The following is a 20,273-nucleotide window of genomic DNA, read 5'->3' on the forward strand; positions in this document are numbered from 1 at the left end:
CAAACAATTCTAGTAAGGAAAAGAGGAACAAAACTACATATGCAGTGGGTTGTAAAAAGGCGAGATAGGCCGGGCGCGGTGGCTCAAGCCTGTAATCCCAGCACTTTGGGAGGCCGAGATGGGCGGATCACGAGGTCGGGAGATCGAGACCATCCTGGCTAACATGGTGAAACCCCGTCTCTACTAAAAAATACAAAAAACTAGCCGGGCGAGGTGGCGGGCGCCTGTAGTCCCAGCTACTGGGGAGGCTGAGGCAGGAGAATGGCGGGAACCCGAGAGGCGGAGCTTGCAGTGAGCTGAGATCCGGCCACTGCGCTCCAGCCTGGGCGGCAGAGCGAGACTCCGTCTCAAAAAAAAAAAAAAAAAAAAAAAAAAAAAAGGCGAGATAATTTGATGAACATTATGCTAATAAATCTGAAAACGCAGGCGAAATGGACAAATTCCTAACATCTTATAACCAAATAATACAAAAATATCGCAGCCCCTAGACTTCAAACTAGCTAGTATATAAAGACACTTTAAACTCAGAAGAACAAGTTTCAGAAATTCATCTGTAATATATCCTATTAAATTATTATTTAGTAATTTAAATTTTGGCTCCAAATGAGTGAATTCAGTTTTTTGGTTCAAACGAATAAAACTAAAAATTTTAATTACAATATTTCACAGCTAAGTATTATGGTTAACAACTGCTCTAAGTTTAAGAATGATGTCCATATATTTTTAAATAATTTATTTAATCCAGAGTTTTCCTGAAGTACTTCTGTTTAACTTTTGGGATTAATGGATACAAGTTTATATATGCTGTCAAGTGTAAAGTGATACGGATTTGTTAACTTTCTGAAACTTAGCTGAATGACCTTTGTACTCCTATATTTAACATTAACTTTGACTGCTTTATTCCAGTGAGTGAGTGCAAAGAGCAACAAAGTCAAAGAATTATATAACTAGGTGAGGTTTCAGCCCTTTATAGATGAAGAAACTGAGACCCAGCAAAGTGAAATCCTTGCCCAGGTCATTATACTGGCTTAGCCTTTTTCCTTCAACACATAAAGTTATTATAATTCTACATCCTATGGAACACAATTCTGTCCCATTACCTTAACTATTACAGTAATATGAAGCTAATGTTCAAACCCTAAAATGCATCTCTCTGTGGCTATTTACAGTACAGCCATTAGCAATAGGGGACTTTCCCTCCATTGTAAAAAGAGACTATTTTCCTATTTAGTTACCAGACTCACCTATTATTCTTTTAAATTAATTGCATTTTCATACATAAAAATCTATCATAAATAGGAGAAGAGGAGGAAACTGTTTTATCGCTGAGACACAAATTGAATTTTGTTATTAACAGGTAAAAGTCTTCTCTGTCATAAATATGTAATTTTTCAATAACCAGCTACTTAAAAGATGAGATTTTCATATAAAGCACAAAATCCATTGTTTTAACATCTCTCTCCTTTTGTCTTCCTGGTTTAAATGCCTTGCTGACTGTAAAGTTCACAGTGATAATCTGTTCTTCCTTACAATAACCTGGCACAATCTTACAGTCTTATTTTAGTTTCTCAGATTAAGGGTATGAACCAAGACTGTGTTGAACACTGCTCCTTTGATTCATGCAGTAATACAAAAGTTATCTGTCAGATGGTAATACACATAGGTAAAAAGGGGAATATTCAGGTACTCATCCAAATTTTTTCTACATAATACCAAATTTTCAAATAATGAGACATTTGAATGATTCGCATAAGAAAATAGAAGACTGGCATTATGGAATCAAAACATCAAGATGACTGAGTTTCCCTTTTGCATAAGTTCCCAAGATGACCACCACAATATTGCATCCTACATGATCTTCTTCAGTGTGCACCTGCCACTCCCCCATCAAGTAGTGGGGTCTCATTTCCATCTCTCTGAATCAGTGCTGGTCTATGATTCATTTGTAGCTAAAAGAATGCAGTCGAAGTGACTCAGTGTAACTTCTAAGCTTAGGTCAGAAGACGCCATGCAGCTTTTTTTTTTTTTTTTTTTTTTTTTTTGAGACGGAGTCTCGCTCTGTCGCCCAGGCTGGAGTGCAGTGGCGCAATCTTGGCTCACTGCAAGCTCCGCCTCCCGGGTTCACGCCATTCTCCTGCCTCAGCCTCCCGAGTAGCTGGGACTACAGGCGCCCACAACCGCGCCCGGCTAATTTTTTGTATTTTTAGTAGAGACGGGGTTTCACCGTGGTCTCGATCTCCTGACCTTGTGATCCGCCCGCCTCGGCCTCCCAAAGTGCTGGGATTACAGGCGTGAGCCACCGCGCCCGGCCCATGCAGCTTTTATCTAGTTCTCCTTGAAGGCTTACTCTGGGGAACATCCAACTATCTGGGACCATCAAGCGGAGAGGCTACACATAGACACACTGGCTGACATTCTCAGCTGAGCCCAACATTCCTGCTGTCCCTGCAAAAGTGCCCAACATGTGAGTATGGAAGCCATCCTGGAAGTGAACCCTCCAGTTTCTAGTCATCAGAATACATCAGAGAGCAGAGACAAGACATTTCTGATGTGTCCTGTTCAAACTGTCCATCCACAGAATCCATGATCATAATAAAATGGTCACTGTTCTATGCCACTAAGTTTGAGGTGGTGTGTTATATAGTTTGTAGATAACCAAATGAGCAAGTTTTGACCTAAAACAAAAGCTATTAAGACTCCTCATTACTGTTGAGCCTAGTAATAGGACTAATTATTCTAATTTATTGGTTAGGTAACCAGATAGTCCAGAAAGCTAAAAAGATCCTTCAGACGTGACTCTAATTGAAAGGAAGAGGAATCCACTGCTACACAGAGGATGTGTGTCCTTAACAAAATGGGACCGTGTCCTATGTACATCCGGATGTGAAGGACAGAAAGGGGCTAAGTACCAGGAAAAGGATGGGCCAAGGAAGGAAGAGCCTTTTATAGCATAGCTATCTCATTCTCCGGTTACTGCCAGGCAACCTACTGAGGAAACTATGAGTCTCCCAGGGGCTTGTAAGACAAAGAACACAGGCTAGGGGAGGGGGGACATAAAGAACACACAAGCTGTTCCTCTACCCTCTGAGGTACAGGATGACACATGGATAATGTGCGACCACAAAAGAGAAAAGGAAGCCAAAGATATAAGTTACCACACAGCCTTGAATACCAAAGAGGAAAAATCAAGGATTTTAACTATCTTTATCTTTTATCTTTCAAAATTTTGTGGATAATATATTTACGGTTTAAGTCTCTTTAAGTAATTGATATCAAAATAATTGCAAATGTTCATCAATTATTTGGACTTTTCCTCTTAATTAAAAAGATGATACCATCATATGAAGCACATTCATTTGAGGCCACAACACCACTGATTCTTTACATGGATGGTACTAATTTACTTATTTTAGAATATTTTCTTTAACATACTGGGTGCTCTTGACAGTAAGTTATTCCTGGAGTTTTGGCAATAAGTAACTCAAATGCCAAGCTCCAGAATATATTTTTCCATCAGAAATAATTTAAGGAGAAGCTGCTTCCCACCTGATCCTTCCTCTATGCTATGGGCCATTTTCTTATTTCCCTTCTTCAATGCTGGAGGGAAGATACTCTCAGTAGACGTCGGGACTAATTCTCTACAGAAACCCATCTGCCTCAGTGAAACCTATAACCCAACAAAGGATGTTATATTTTTTTAACCAAAATAAGTGAGAAACTACTAGCTCAAAAGCAAAATATATGGATAGTCATTGTTTTAAGAGGTTGAATAAGCTTAGATTTCACATTCCACATTCTTCCCCAAACCTCTGTTCCATAGTGTGGCAGGTTTACTGAGTCAGTTGTACTGTGCTGGTGCTATAATATTAAAGTAGGCTGTCATCTGCAACAAGCAAAGGAAAAACTTTTAGTCAGATGAAAACACAGAATGCTTTTTAAGATTATGGGCCCTTACTAAGCATGCTTTGATTTGATTATTTATGAATAATGGAAACCATAGCAGGCTGTGTTACATGCTTGTGAATCACCTCCTGAGGTGTGAGTGAGTTGAGCCTGGACTTTCTTCATGTTATTTATTGCATTCCCTGCATCTGAAATGTAAGCTGAACGAGGTGATCCTCCTCTCTCTATCCTTTCCCTCTACTTCTTTCTTCTTTCATTAGTGGTGGATGGGAAGGCAAAGGAGAAGCACTGTCCTTTTCCCTATGTCAAACCTGGCCTGACCCAAATAATGTCAAAATAACCTTTTAAGAAACAATGTTTTCATAGTTCAGTTGATAAATTTGGAAGGAAAAAACGCATAAACAGAATAAATCTATGAGAAGTAGTTTCCTAATGACAGAGATGAAACACTATCTGAATAAGAAGAGGAAAAAAATAATAAAATTAAAAGGAAAAATATTAGAGCAGCAAAGAAACCTACCTATACTACAAAAAATATATCTAAACCACAGGGAAGTAACTGTTTCCAGTGCCAAAAAATTATGGAGCATGAATAAGTATAACAGGAAATACTGAAAAATTTCAAAGATTCTAACAGTAAATATATGCCAGCTTTTTCTATTTCATGTTTTGGCTAAATATCAGTGTACAGTGAATGTGTGGATATTAGCACCCAGAATCTCTCACCTTAAAAATAAAAAAGGCTGCAAGGTAAATAAATAAATAAATAGGCAAGGTGAGAGTAAATACACAAATTTCAATGACGTCTGAAGCAACTTCTAGACCTTTATCAAAAGCATGAACCTCATAGTGAGAAGAATGTTCACTAATGTTATGCATTGTTCAGCTTACGTTAATTTTTCTTTACCACATTATAAAAGATATGTTTTAATTGATTTGTTCCAACATCCATCTACTAAGACAGCTTTATAAGCAGATCAAATCTTCATTTCCTTAAACTCAAAAGTATTGTCTTTCAATTTATACAAATATTTTAGGCCAGCGGCAGTGGCTCATAATCCCAGCACTTTAGGTAGCTGAGGTGGGAGGATCACTTGAGGACAGGTGTTCAAGACCAGCCTGGGCATCACTGCAAGATCTCCTCTCTACAGAAAAATTTAAAAATTAGCTGGACATTGTGGCATTTGCCTGTAGTCTCAACAACTCAGGAGGCTGAGGAGGGAGGGTCACTTGAGTCCAGGAAGTTGAGGCTGCTATGTTCATGCCACTGCACTCCAGCCTGGGTGACAGAGTGAGACCCTGTTTCTAAAAACAATAAAAAATACATAAAATAAATAAAGGAATATTTTAGGAATCTTTAAATCACACCTACCCCCTAAATCCTATAACAGGAAGACTCTAACAAGTTCTATACAAATTTTTAATCATTCATTTTAACTTCATGAAAACCAAAGTTTACCAAATCTATTCAAAAAGACAGATACCTACATATTTTAACACAATGAAATTGGACCACCAAGAGAAAAAAAAAAAAACCTTGAAATTTAAATCCAATTTATCATGTAAGTACACTTACATTTTAATTCATGAGCTGAGAATCCAATTCAACATACTAATTTTAATGACAGATGAATTTAAGAAATACATCTTTTGAAAACTCACCTTTCTCTTGGATCATATTAGTGCTTAAGACAATTAAACTGAATATGTTGCTCCCTAATTCCTCCACTCACTATTCTATATATTTCTCCACATATAAAACTCACTGTATTATCCTCATGAAAACTTTATAGACTATATTAAGATCTATGTTAGAGTTACCTTAATTTTATCTCCAACTACTTTCTCCACAACTCAGAACTAAAGCATTTCTCATAAATAATGGCATACACTGAAAGTCCCAAATTAAACAAGAAGAAAGAAAAAGATCAACACTGGCTAAACACAATTGAATTGCATTTTAGAGCCACAAATTTAAAACATGACAACACAGAGCATGGTTGCTAAAGGTCCCCAGGATCAGAGAACTGCAAGTTACATATCACAGGGTGTTGAAGAAAACATTTTTAAACAAAACACATTATAGTGGGTGTTACATTAATGCTACAGTCCCTTGTATTTCAATAATCTGAAATAAGGGTCTCCCTTTTTTTCATAACAGGAGCAAAATTTACAGGCAGATCTTTCTTCCATAAAATCATTGATTTCTAAATCTAGCACCTCTAGTGTTCTCCTCAAAATTATTATGAAGATTTTTTACCAACACACTGTCACAAAAATAGTGACTACATGACAGCTATTTTTTTACATATATACACATACATATACATTTATATATTCATATTCCATTCAGTAATTGCACTTCATTTCTCTTTCTCAAAACAAGGTCACTACATTTCACAAAATCTTTGACTAAATGTAAATATTTGTTTTTCTTAAAATTTAAATCTATAATTTAAAATGATATTTGAGGTAAACATATCAGAAGGCAGTCAACCATTAAAATATTAATTCATTTGCTTACTAATCATAACAGAATTCCAGCAATAATCTGAAAATATAATTGAGAAAAATTTTATACCACACCTTACATCATTAGGTAGTGATCCTATTTTCTAAATTAAAATATTAGTAAACCCACAGAAGACTCTTACCAGATAAAAGATACAGGGCACACCTACAACACCTACAACCAAAATTCTAGCACATGGGTAAGAAAAGTCCCTAGAGAAGAGCTGGGCTTGCTAACCAAAAGGAGAGGGAGAGTAATTCTGGAATAGGGTACAGATTACAAGACTACAAGGGAGGTGAAGTAATGTCAGCTTGCGAGGCCCAGTCTGGCCAAGACAGAGGTTGGTGGGAAGTGGAAGAGGATGCTACAGGAGCACTGATGATACATGGGAGGTCCTGGAAACCAAGAGGAAGGTTAAAGCTTCAGCCTCAGAGCAAAGGGTATCATAGAACATGTTGAGAGAATTTCACAAAGTAGTGCTGTAGGAGAACTATTCTGGAAACTGTGAAAAAGGATTTGGGGGAAAGGGAGAAGAACAGAAAGGTTAATTCTTGTAATTATCTAAGCACGTGTTGGAGACAGGAGCCTGGTACTAGCATCAGAAACAATGGGACAGATGTGGGGGATGATGAGAATACAGTCAGCTGGTGGGAGGAGGCCATCTTTCAACACCAATGTCTCAAAAAGGTTTTTGTTCCATTGACTGGTTTGGTTGGAAAGTGCATTATTTATAGATCTAACATGAATTTATCTCACAGTCAACAGTAATTCAGAATTGTGCATTAATATTTTTTAAAGCAAAGAAAACAGTCAAAGAAAGCAGAATAACTCAGTGGAGAGAGCACCTGGTCTCACAGTCAGGAGCCCACAAATCTATTTCTGGCTTTTTGAGCAATGTTGCTCATCACCTTGCACAACTGAATCAGTCTCAGTTCCCTTCAAAGAAAAATGGTAAAGCAAACTAATATGACTGTTGAAGAGTTATGAGGGGAGAAACAAACTCAAATCTTTGAAAGTGCTTGAAGTAAAACCACTATACACATGTTAAACCACTAACAAGTGATATTTTCTAAATATATCATATGGACCTTCAATTTTGTCCAACTATATACATTCTTTCTTTTGATAAGGATGCAGATGTCCAAACACATCAATACCAAAATTCACCATTTTACCTACCTTTTTCTTCCTTCCATGTCAGTTTTGCTTCTAAAGTTAAACACCAATCACAATCTTGATACAATTTTGAAACACTATTTGGCTATTTAAAAACAAAAAACAAAAAACTGACGTGAAGTATTTCCATAAATTCTAACCCAGATCAAATATTTTAAAACAAAAATAATTTAACGGTTGCATTAAACCACTGGGGAGGCTGACTATGAGGCAAGGCATCCATATACTGCTACATATTAAGTATACCTTCTCTGGAATGCTTGGAACCAGAAGTGTTTCAGATTTTTTTGGATTTTGGAATATTTGCATGTACCTAACGAGACATCTTGGGGATGGAATCCAAGTCTATACAAGAAATTCATTTATGTTTCATATACATCTTATACATATAGCCTGAAGGTAATTTTATACAATATTGTTAATAATTTCATGTATGAAACAAAGTTTATGTACACTGAAAGCAAAGGTGCTGTAAGGTAAGGAATTTTCCACTTGTGGCATCATGTTGGTGCTCAAAAAGTTTCAGATTTTGGAACATTTTGGATATTTGGATTACAGATGCTTAACCTGCATTCATGAAAACAAAGGGACAAATAAATGATAATTTGCATTTTGCATGAAAATTGATTATCAGGAACACCTAAAAATAACTAGAGACAGTTCAGGTTTCCTCTTCACCTTTTGAGTTGTGACTGCATGAACTCTGGGAGTCCAGCACCTTTGTATGACAAAAGTAAAGCTTATAGATGATTAGTTAATTGAGAAAGGAGGCTCTGAACTCCTCTTTCTTAAAGATCTGGGTTTGTTCCAAAGAAAATACAATCTAATATATGAGTTAGATTCAGATTTCCTAGAACTAGGGAGACTAAGTAAATTCTAAAGATACTCTGGAGTATTCTTTTTCTGCTCCTTGGTTTTAAATAGTGTCCCTACTCTCCCACTAGGCTATGATATTAAAATAAAAATAACTTTGCAAATATAAAATTAAAAATATATTAATGCAAAACCATGGAGAAAACTTTGGAGCCTGACAGACCTGTATTCAAATCAGAGCTGTGCCCATTACTAATTCTTTTTTTTTTTTTTGAGACGGAGTCTTGCTCTGTGGCCCAGGCAGGAATGCAGGGACGCTATCTCGGCTCTCTGCAACCTCTGCCCCTCAGGTTCAAGTGATTCTCCTGCCTCAGCCTCCGGAGTAGCTAGGATTGTAGGTACATACCACCACGCCCAGCTAATTTTTGTATTCTGGGTTGAGATAGGGTTTCACCATGTTGGCCAGGCTGGTCTTGAACTTCTGGCCTCAAGTGATCCACCCACCTTGGCCTCCCAAAGTGCTGGGATTACAGGGTGAGCCACCGTGCCCGGCCCCATTACAAATTCTATATTGGGAATAATACCTACAGTACGCTATCACTAGGTAAATCTTGAAGATAAAACCAAAAGTGTTTGTTGATAGACTTGATGTAGTACATGAGATAAGAAAGGAGTCAAGGATGACTCCAAGGCCTGAGCAACTGAAAGGATATCATCAAACTAAGAAAGAAGGCTACAGATGGGAGCAGGCTGGGTGGGGAAGACTCCAAGGACTGAGCAACTGAAAGGATATCATCAAACTAAGAAAGAAGGCTACAGATGGGAGCAGGCTGGGTGGGGAAAAGAGGGGGGTTGTGTTTCAGGTATGAAAAGTGGAAAGATCTAGTGCGATATAGTGGAAAATCTAGTAGGACATATGTGCTTGGATCATAGAAGAGAGTCGGGGTAGAGATGTAAATTTGGGAGTGGTTGGCATATAAATGGCACTTAAAGCCACAAGACAGGATGAGAATATCAGGGTAGTGTGAACAGATAGAAAAGAACAGATAGAAAGAAGGCTGGGATCACTCCAATGCTGCAAGCAAAGAGAAGGAGTCAACAAAGGAGACTGAAAAGACTGATGAGTGAGACAGGAGGAGAACTGGGAGAGTAGAGAGCCCTGGCATCCAAGCAAAGTAAGTGTACCAAGATGGGGAATGATCAGCCATGCCAAACACTACTGATGGGTGAAGTAAGGGGAGGACTGCAAACTGACTTGAGGGATTTAAGAACTTGGAGGTTATTGGTGACCTTGACAAGAGTGGCTTTGGAATGGTGACAGTGAGGACCTGAAGGGAGTGGCTTTAAGAAAAACAGGAGCAAGGAATTGAAGACAGTGAGCACTGACAACTCTTCAAATTGTTTTTGCTGCAAAGGGGGCAAAGAAATTGTGCAGTAGCCAGCAGGAGAAGTCGCATCAAGAATATATGAAAGAAATATCAGAATGTTTGATGCTGATGGGAATAATCCAGTGGAGAGTGAAAACTGGTGCTACAGGAGAGGTGGGGAGAGCTGCTTATGAATTAGCTGCTAATTCATCTTGGTAAGGTGACAGAAAGCAGAATCTGTGGGTGTGATGTGATCATGGTGGGCCATAGCCAAATAACAATAATGGTAATCAGTCAGACCAATTATATTGTTTCCTAGGGAAGGGAGGGGAAGAGCCTTTAAAGTAGGAAGAAACCATCCTGATCTTTAAATTTCTGAATTATTCAAAAAAGATGGCATTTAAGCTAATGGAGGTTGTTTTAAACCAAAAAAGACAGAATTATTTTTAACATCTCCCTGGCTTTTGCTGAACAGAAATGGGACTCCAGAGAAATATTATATCAGTTATAGAATAGAAAGGAAGTTACAGAGTATATTAATAAAAGAATATCTGGGTTGTGGTGTGCAAATTTCAATCCCAGGACACATACAAGTTAATATTTTTGTTCCTAATCCTCTTAATACCTTAGACATTATCTGCTTAGTGTACCTTAAATCAATGATCCTGAAATATATTTAATAAGAAAACACTAATAGTAAAAACAGCAATATCTAAAACCATTGGGTGCTTTGGTGTGCCAAACCTTTTGCTAAATGTTATAGATTCACTCTCATTTAATCAGCACAGCAGTCCTCTGTAGGAACACTATTATTATTCCCTTTTCCTAGATGAGGAAGCTACAAGAAGTTATATAACTTGCTCAACAAACAGTAAGTGTCAGAGCTAAAATTTGAACACAGGTCCTTGCTATTAAGAAACAGCAAAAACCTGTATATTGAGAGTGTACATTTTAAGTTACCACACCAAGAACTGAAACTCAAAACAAGGATAACAATTTCAAGTATTTTAAATGTACTGGAAAAAAACATTAAAATACTGCTCTCTTGAGTAAGCAAAATATTTATTTTACGTAAGTGCAGCAGGCAGATAACATAAGCTCTTTTATACCACTCCTGAGACACACTGATAACCATGGTCTGCCCTCTGGGATATCATCATATACTAACGCTACTTTTATAATATGAGAAAAAATAGAAAGAAGGCTGAAGCATACTTTGCTCCAAATATCTAGTTAACTTAAGATGTCATGATGCTTCTCAAGTACTACCATAATTTTCCAAATTACACATCAGAAAATAAATGTATGTTGATACATTATATATTTCCAATAGTCTCTACTCATATTACACTTTTATTAATTTCATCTTCATCTGAACAAACAAGCTATTTTTAAGCCCACCATCAAAAATGTATAATAAAACACCTGGAACACAGCCTCAATCCCCAACACCCCAACCTGAGCTGCCCACCTCCCACACTGCCAACCTTTGTCACTCCACCAAACATGCTGTGCTGTGCATTCATGGGTCTCTGATTATGCTGTTCCCTGTGCCTGAAAATTACCCACCACCCCCCGAAGCAGTGCATGTGGTGGGTGCCCTGTCCAAATCCCTGCAACTGCCCTGAGTGTTAGCTACTAACAGCTCTCAGCTAATCCAGGGATGTTATATCCCCCTGCCCACAGGCAATGAGCAACTGACTGGGGTACATTAAAAGAAAAAAGAGACACGTCAACCAATTGTAATGTATGGGATCTTAACTGGACCCTAAATTAAACAAACTAATTTTTTTAAGCTATGTCTCTTAAAAATAATTGGAACACTATTGATAGTTGATGATATTGAGGAATTACTACTATTTTACAGGTATAATAATAATATTGTGGATGGTAAAAAAATATATTTATGGATAATATGGTGTCTGGAATTTGCTTTAAAATAACACAGGATGAGGATAAGTGGATAGGAACGCAGAGGAAACGATATTAGCCATGAGCTGTTAACTGCTAAAGGTGGGAGATGGGTACATAAGAGTTTACCATACTATTCTCTCTATTTGTGTCCATTTCTGATAATAAAAAGTTTAAAGAGACAGAAAACCCATGAAATGGAGGTCGGGAGTCAAACATACAATAGGAATGACAAACAGTGTCAAATCAGCCCACACAGTATTTTCACTTATATTTGCTTAAACATCATCTGGAATAAAATATTGACATGAATAGATATCATTGGAACAAAAAAATTGAAGATTCATTTAATTTGTTTTGAAACAAAACAAATTGAATACAATGAAATGAACTGATATTTATTTCTTTTGCGCAGTCATCATGAAGGCAGGTAAAGCAAACAACCAAATTCTACTTCAAGGGCACAACTCCTAAAGTAAATCTAGACTTTTGCTATGCTGTAAGTTAATACCAAAAAAAACAAAACAAACAAACAAAAAAACGCTACTAATTATTGAAAGCTGAGCTTTACTTGCATGACTTCAATTAATTCTCTCAAAACCCCAGTGAGGCTAATCTCATCACTATATACATTTTAGAGATAAGGAAACTAAGGCCTATAGGTGACCCCCCCCAGTCTTATTCACACCAGCCCCTAATGGAGTGCTCTGGGGAACTGGGCATCACAGTGCCCAAACACCTTGGCACAGAGTCAATAAAGCAGCAGCATTTGGGCAAGGAGTCCTGAATGGTGGTAGATGCTCTAAGCATCTGACTAATAAAATGTGTGGCTGACCCAACACTGATATCACTGGGCTGCCTTTTTGGTGGTTATGGTTTGTGTTTTCTGTGCACATAAATCACAGGCTTGTCTGGTTAACATTCAGTCCTATAAAGTTGTGTTGTTCCTAGGTGATAAGCCTACCCAAGAACTAAATGCATAATCTAGCCCCTTTTGTAACAAAATGAACAAATAAGTGGCTATTTTTTTAGACTATAATGAAAAACACCTGAAAGTTTAAATTATAAACTGACAGATTTTGAGAGTATAAGTTATTGGTAAAACCTCCAATCTCAAAATTTCCTTTCACGAAACAGGGCTTAAATTAAATATATAAGAAGAAAGGAGGATGATAAGAAACTAAAAACTGAATGAATATGGTCAAACTCATTTTCAAATAACAGCTTGCAAAAGTCATTTATCTGAGTTGCTAAACAAAGGAACCAGGATTCAGAAGTTATAAGAATGATCTCTTAAACTCTGCAACTCGGTGGGGGAAAAACACCTTCCAAGTTACCACAGGGCCTTCCCCAAGTCTGCAACCACAGGGCTGTGTTTTAGACTGGGTGGAGCACAGAGTAAATAAACAGTTTCTATTTTTAGCATGCTTTTCCTGGCCACTCTGAAATTTCCTAGTCACAAATTATTGCCTGTTATTTTTTAAAATAGATTTTTACTCAAAGAATTCATAGAAAACTTCTCAGAATCAGGAAAAGACATATGTTATTATATAAAACTAATTTATGAACCTTTATTTTAGAAAATAATGTATTATGTAAAAAGTATTACATATATTCACAAAACAAATAAACTGGAAAGAACACTTAAAATATTTTTCATTGCAAATACACTCAGAAGAGTAAATATTTTCCAACTGTAGAATATTCATTACTGATACTAATACAGTAAAATTTTAGTTTTAAAAACTCAAATTTGATTAAAATTTTGAAATGATTACCTTTGCAAAAATTAACAATATAAGAAATCTATATCAAAGATATAAGTTCCATATTAACTCAAAATTCTTCAAAATGCAAATTAATAATATGCTAATGATTTATCTCAACTTTATTCAAAAATAATAGATTGAGAGTAAAAAGAACATACTCGCTTGTATATTCCACATCTTCCTTATACATTTTAGAAAAAAATCAAGGGATGATCTGCATACTTCAGGGCCAACTTATTCACTGGGTACAACAGGCACAATGCTTACAGCCCCACAATGTTTTTAGGGGCTCACAAAAACGTTTTAATTTCTTTTAAAATCAGAAGGGAAAAAAGGACCTTTAGCTCAGATAAAGCATTTTAATACATAATATTAACAGATTTGACTAACACAGTCATAATTTTCAATTTTTTTTTAATGGAGGAAGGAGCCTACAAAGGAAAAGGGCCTGAAAGTCATTAATGCAGTCCTGCTGCATATAAAGTCCTCCCTACCCCAAAAGCCTCTCCAGGTGGATCTGGATTTCTTGCCAAAGCAGAAGATGGTTAGTGGTGCCCTGGCTGGGCCTGGAGAGTTATGGGCACTCATCAACACCTACTCCATTTTCAGGGCCCCTGCCTCCCCGTCAATTACCTCCCTCCAGGCTCACCAAAGATTGGGGTACACAACTAATAGGTTCCCTGTATGCTGTTGCTTTTCTGAGGAGGTCTAAACTGTGAGCTAGAGCTGCTGCAACAGCAGAAGCTTGCTCTGAATCAGTTGTTTGGCTGCTTGTTTAATTTCAGATCCCTTTGAAAATCTGATGAAAACCTCTCAGAAACACAGGCACATAACTACAAAATTTTGCAATTAATTTTTTGGTACACAATTTCGTCATTGGAAATTTATTTCCTTTACATAGAAAATTTTAAATTTTTGTAAATAATTACACTTCTCTCATTTAAATGCAAAAATCAACTGGCTGCTTTCAAAAAAATTAAAATGAATGTAAATAGCACAGATAAAAAAGAAAGTACATTTTATACTAAAAGAAAATTTCCATTAGAAGGCTGCTATTTTGGTTTGATACGGAGGTTGAAACTGGAGCCTGGTGTTTGACAGCCAATCAGCTTTGACTTCTAGTTTTTCTTTTAATGATAAAAGACAGAGACGTAGTACTGAGTGGGGGAATCACAGACCACTTTGCCAAGCTAGGATAGCATGTGTAAAGAAGTGTGAAAATCCCCCAAAACCTCTTCTGGTTACATCACTTGCATCACTCGCTGTGCCCACACACCCTGGGGCCTTCTGTGGCAAGGACAGCACCACTGACGCTGTCTGTGTCATGAAGGAGAGGATTCAGTCCACATTTCAATGGGACTCTCAGAACCAAAATAACCCTCAAAAGCATTCTCTAGTTTCTCCTGGAGTATACAGGCTTCTGCTTGCAAAAAGACTGCCAGAGTTGTACCATTCCTGTAGTAGTCTTTTCTCATGCTGCTATGAAGAAATACCTGAGACTAGTTAATTCATAAAAGAAAGAGGTTTAATTGACTCACAGTTTTGCAGGGCTGGGGAAGCCTCAGGAAACTTACAATCATGGCAGAAGGGGAAGCAAATACATTCTCCTTAACATGGCGGCAGCAAGGAGAAGTACAGAGCTAAGGCGAGGGAAAGCCCATTATAAAACCATCAGATCTCGTGAGAACTCACTCACTATCATGAGAACAGCAAGGAGGTAACCGCCCCCATGATTCAATTACCTCCCACCGGGTCCCTCCCATGACATGTGGTGATTATGAGAGCTACAATTGAAGACAAAATTTGGGTGGGGACACAGCCAAACCATATCAATTTCTGACTGGCCAGCAGATGCACTTGGTTGTCTGCTCTCAGGCTGTGCTTCCAGGATGGCAGCCGGGCAAAAGCATTCCTACTTTCTCAGCAGCATACATCATGTTGATGGCAAAGCCTTGAATTGAAAGACAAGCCTCATTCAAAGGGAAGAGAGGCACCAAATAAGCCAACCCACCGGTGAACTCCTCCCTGTGAAAACAGTTTTCCCTTTTTTAAAACACAAGCACATTCTCTCCCCACCCCCGCCACACACACATACCCCAAACCGGTTCTCTAGAAAACCAGTAAACCTAAGTGCTAACAAAATGAACTCCAAAGTTTGCTTTTTTTTTTTTTGTCAAGATCTCCTGAAAAGGTTAAGGATTAAAATTCATGTTTCTGACTCTGGCCAAATTGACAACTGTGCAGGCAGTCAACGCATCAAATGTTTTTCAGGATTACTGGCCAGCAGGCTTAACAAAACTAAGCAGGGATGTAGAAAGCTCCAAGTTCCCACAACACCTGGGACTTTTTTCACCAAAACAGCAAAGCCCGATTAGCGGCCCAACATCTAAGTGCTCCTCCTTCACAGGACCAAAGTTTTCTTACCATCACAATGTTAGAGTTCAAAGATATCCATTGCCACTGTACTTCCCAAAAAAAGATCACAAACGCTGAATTTTTTTGATAGTCTCCACATGCACATAATCAACAAAAACTACCATGTGGTTGTAATGAAGAATGCCAGTGGGCTCACCCACGTGCAGGCTGAAGGGACCTGTCCTGCCAAAACCTGCTTAAGAATATTAGAAGAAATGCCAGCAACCTTGAGTGTGTATGATATCATGTGCCAGAAACTGCTTCAAATCTTTCCTTCTATACTCAGCCACAAAACCAACCTGACCATTTCCCAGAAATAAAGCTTCACGGGGTCTCTCCAACTAGGTGTGACTTCTCCCACTTGACCATATAACACATGACTTTGCTGAACCTTTGGGGCTCGGTCCTCTCATACATCTGAGCACTCACTGCTGGACACATCAGAACTCCTACTGATTCCACACTTTCATTGGCAAGAACCCTGCTGTAAAACCAGCAACAGGGCTATTGTGCCTCATCATATTCAGCAATGAAAGTAAAATTTAAGGGCAGGAGCTCCGGTATACTTTGCCTTCTTAGCATTTTTCCAATATAAGAGACAGATGTCTGTGATGATATGGTAGGACAGGCCTGTTTCAGTGCCTATCGAAGAGGAACTAAACTAGTCCATAACATGAAAGTCACCCCCATGACAACTTACAGACCACACATAGTGTCATTGCATCCTACCCAATACTCACCTGCAGCAAAATACCTTAGTAACATCTTTGGCATAAAAAATAATTTTTTTCAAATAAACTTCAAAATAACAAGAAAGAAGTCAATAGGAAAAAACTGTTAATCATGGGTACCAGGATGAGAACTGATATCCCAGTCTAAAGATGATCACAGTTGAAATTGAAATCTTAAAAGAAAATAATTGCTACACTTGAATACTCCTTTTCAAAATACTTAAAAATCGTCCCTCTCTGGCATGCAAATAATGCCCAATTCCTAACTTATAATACCTTTCCTATGAAAAACAAATGCATCTGAGCCAGATCCCAATTACATTTGCTTTGTATTTCAAATTAACCAATGCATGGCAAATGATGGTAAGAGAGACTCAAAGATTAACGAAGGTTGAGGGTAGAGGCAGGCTAACCCCTACATACTTGTATGATTCCTTCCAAAGCATGCACATGCGCGCGCGCGCGCGCACACACACACACACACACACACACACACTGCCTTCTTTTTTTTTTTTTTTTTTTTTTTGAGATGGAGTCTAGCTCTGTCTCCCAGGCTGGAGTGTAGTGGTGTGATCTCAGCTCACTCTAACCTCTGCCTCCCGAGTTCAAGCAATTCTCCTGCCTCAGCCTCCTGAGTAGCTGGGATTACAGGCATGCATCACTATGCCCAGCTAATTTTGTATTTTTAATAGAGACAGGGTTTCACCATGTTGGCCAGACTGGTCTCAAACTCCTGATCTTCAGTGATCTACCCGCCTTGGCATCCCAAAGTGCTGGAATTACAGGCGTGAGCCACCGTGCCTGGCCCCAAAGCATTTTAGAGAGAAAATTACACTTAAGAGTTAAATCACTTTAATTCAGTTCAGCCCATGTTCTTACTATAGAAATTGTGCACTTGTTTAATTTTAATAGCAGCATGTATCAGAACTGATCATTTCTCCTAGAAAAAGGTAAATGCATGGAAATCATGCGATTGTTTAATTTTAATAGCAGCCCCTATCAGAACTGATCATTTCTCTTCAAAAACGTAAATGCACTTCTCCTATGAAAGAAGAGCTTGCTATAATTTCTTAACCTTGCCAACTCCTTAAAAAAATACTCTCTCTTTCATCCAGTCCGATTCAATGGCCACAAAGAAAGCAGAATGGATGGTGGTGTCATTTGCCAAACTAAATAACTTCAGAAAAGGACCAGATAGGAGGAGGGGGCAGGATAAGACAGGGAAGGCTGGATGTGAATATATTGTAGTGAGATGGCTGGGAGCATGCTAGAGGGGATGCTGAGCAGACAGCAGTGTCTGGGCTCAGAGGGCAAATCTGAGCTGGAAACATCAATGTGAGAGTCACCAGTGAATCCATGGGTAACTGCAGCTATGGCTATGGAAGAGCTGTCCAGAATAAGACAAGGAATGAGAGAAGAGGCCTATTCACTGTGTGGCATGGAGAGCCCTGATGACCTTCACAAGCAGGGCAGAGTGGAGGGGTGAACGGAAGGAAAGCAAACGGAGAAGGAGATCACAGATACTCTTCAGATACAGCTGAAAATAGGGAGAAGAGAGTTTAGGAGATCGCTGAACAGAGAGCTCAGGAGGGTGGAGGGAAGCTACTGCTACCTTTCTTGTTTTTTAGAACCTGAGAATGCTTACAGGCTGATGGGGGAAACACAGCACAGACAGAGAAGTTAAAGACACAGGAGGGAGAGGATGCGATCCACAGTGCAGGGACAACTGGGAGGAGAGGCAGCTCCCTGCCTGTTAATTAACAGAGGAAGACCAGTGTACAGGTCTCAAGACAAAGGCTAAAGGGCTTCTCTGAGACACAAGTGGTAAGACTATATGCTAAGGATGGTAAGGGAGTGGTGACAGGTTGGACATACATAGATGCCCTTGCCAACAGTTGCCCATTTGTGTGGACACTGCCCAAGTCGAGGATGCAGACTTGGACTATGGAGTGGAGTCTTGCTCTCTGCGAAGCTCCCTGCACAAAGGAGGACAGCCTGGGACCTTGACCTCATCAGCACCAGCTCCCCACTGGGTCACATGGCCCCAGTATGTGGCCCCGACATTCTGAAGAGTCTTCAGTATCTCAGGAGCAGCCCCTTCCATGTAACTCTTGAAAGCAACAGGTGGCTTCCAGAATGGCCAGGGGAGATACTGTTGCTTTACTGGAACAAACAGGTCTGACTTGCCAAATAAACTTAGTGCATAAATATAATTTTTTGAAACTTCAAGGACAAACAGATGCTCTGCCTTATCAAAATAAGCAGTGGAGCAGTTAATTTTTCTAAGTACCAGTGGGCCAGCAACACATGATCAAGGCGTTAAACTTCAGCTCCTTTCATAGAAGAAAAACAACTCTTTGGTTTCTCAACTAGCAAACAATTCACCACCTCAAACAGTGCCACCCCAAGATTATCTTTTGATGATACTGAGTTTCTATTTTTGAAGTGACAGAGAAATGAATTGCTACCTTCCCAATTTACACATATAAAATGTGAGAAGGTACCCAAGTGGCTTGGAGAGTAACCAGCAGATCTGAGTCCAAAGCCCAACCTTGCCAAAGTCTAGTGGGACCACGTGTATTTTATATGGGCCTCCACTTTTTCACCTGTAAAATGGAGGCCACTGATGATGTCCACTGAACAGGAGCATTGTGAGAGCCCACTGAGTTGATGTTAAAATTGGCCTGTAGGGATAAAAGAGCTATGCAAATATGAGCTGTTATTAGCATACAAATGAACTTTCCCAGACTTTTTTTGGTTATGAAGTTTTTTGCATTTTTATAACATCTTGCTTCAGGAGCTTTAAAAACCTTTTAAAACATTAGGATAATAATCCTAATGAAATGAGCAAATCAACATATAGCTTTATTTCAATATACTGTAGAGAGAACACGGTGAGATAGAGAGTTTAACTGATTTTCTTAAAAGTCAAAATACATGCTAGATGGAAAGTTTATATCTTCTTTCATCTGAATTTGATATGCTCTATGAAGAAAACAAAGATAATGTGTAATTTTATCAGTTAAAATTTTTATTGTCTTTTTAAGTCTAGTGACAATAAACAACATATAGAAATAACTGTTTAAATTAATCTTATTGCCCTAACTCCTTGAATTCTTCTCTGAATTTTTACCTCTGTCTAGAAGAAAAAATGAAGGCTATTTTCTTTAGTATCACAGTCACTGCTACCTCAGTAACAGAATCCTTCAAGACTCTGAGATTAAGATCTCAACAGTCTTATTCCGGTAGCAACTAAAACAATCATGACCAACCCACCCAAGTTCAGAGTGCTGAAAACTAATACAAACGATGGACTGGGCCTGCAGTTACATGTTTCCATTTAAAAGGGTAATTAAACCAAAGCCAGAGTGAACCAAAATAAAAATAAAAAACTAAAACATGATATTTTAAAAAGCAAAGCAGGGAATATTGAAAACAATATTTCAAATAAGAGATGGGAAAAAGTAAACGTGCCCTCTAAAATAGGATAGAGTTTCTTGTTAGGGTGTTTTGACGGGGGGATATTTTAATGGATTTATAAGTGAATTTTCAGGAACAGCACAGATCTTTCTCACACAAAGATCAAATCAATAGTAAAATAGCAAAAACTGATTCATTCAGACCAAGAGCTCTTCCCAAGATCCATACAGGTTTTACTTACCATGTCAGTCATGCA

At 38.3% G+C, this 20,273-nt stretch overlaps 1 protein-coding gene and 1 long non-coding RNA gene across 5 annotated transcripts in view; both read right to left on the reverse strand.

Annotated features, from left to right (window-relative positions):
• Positions 1 to 20,273, reverse strand: part of PLCL2 (phospholipase C like 2) — a 324,082-nt gene that overhangs the window by 160,056 nt on the left and 143,753 nt on the right. The window lies entirely within an intron of this gene.
• On the reverse strand, positions 4,060 to 8,260 carry LOC126948127 (uncharacterized). The gene is made up of 2 exons (XR_007723347.1): positions 7,595 to 8,260; positions 4,060 to 5,208 (listed from the first exon to the last, which is right to left on the reverse strand). It is a non-coding gene; the product is annotated as an uncharacterized LOC126948127 (long non-coding RNA).

The sequence above is a fragment of the Macaca thibetana genome, chromosome 2, assembly GCF_024542745.1.
Source record: "Macaca thibetana thibetana isolate TM-01 chromosome 2, ASM2454274v1, whole genome shotgun sequence".
Taxonomy (NCBI): domain Eukaryota; kingdom Metazoa; phylum Chordata; class Mammalia; order Primates; family Cercopithecidae; genus Macaca; species Macaca thibetana.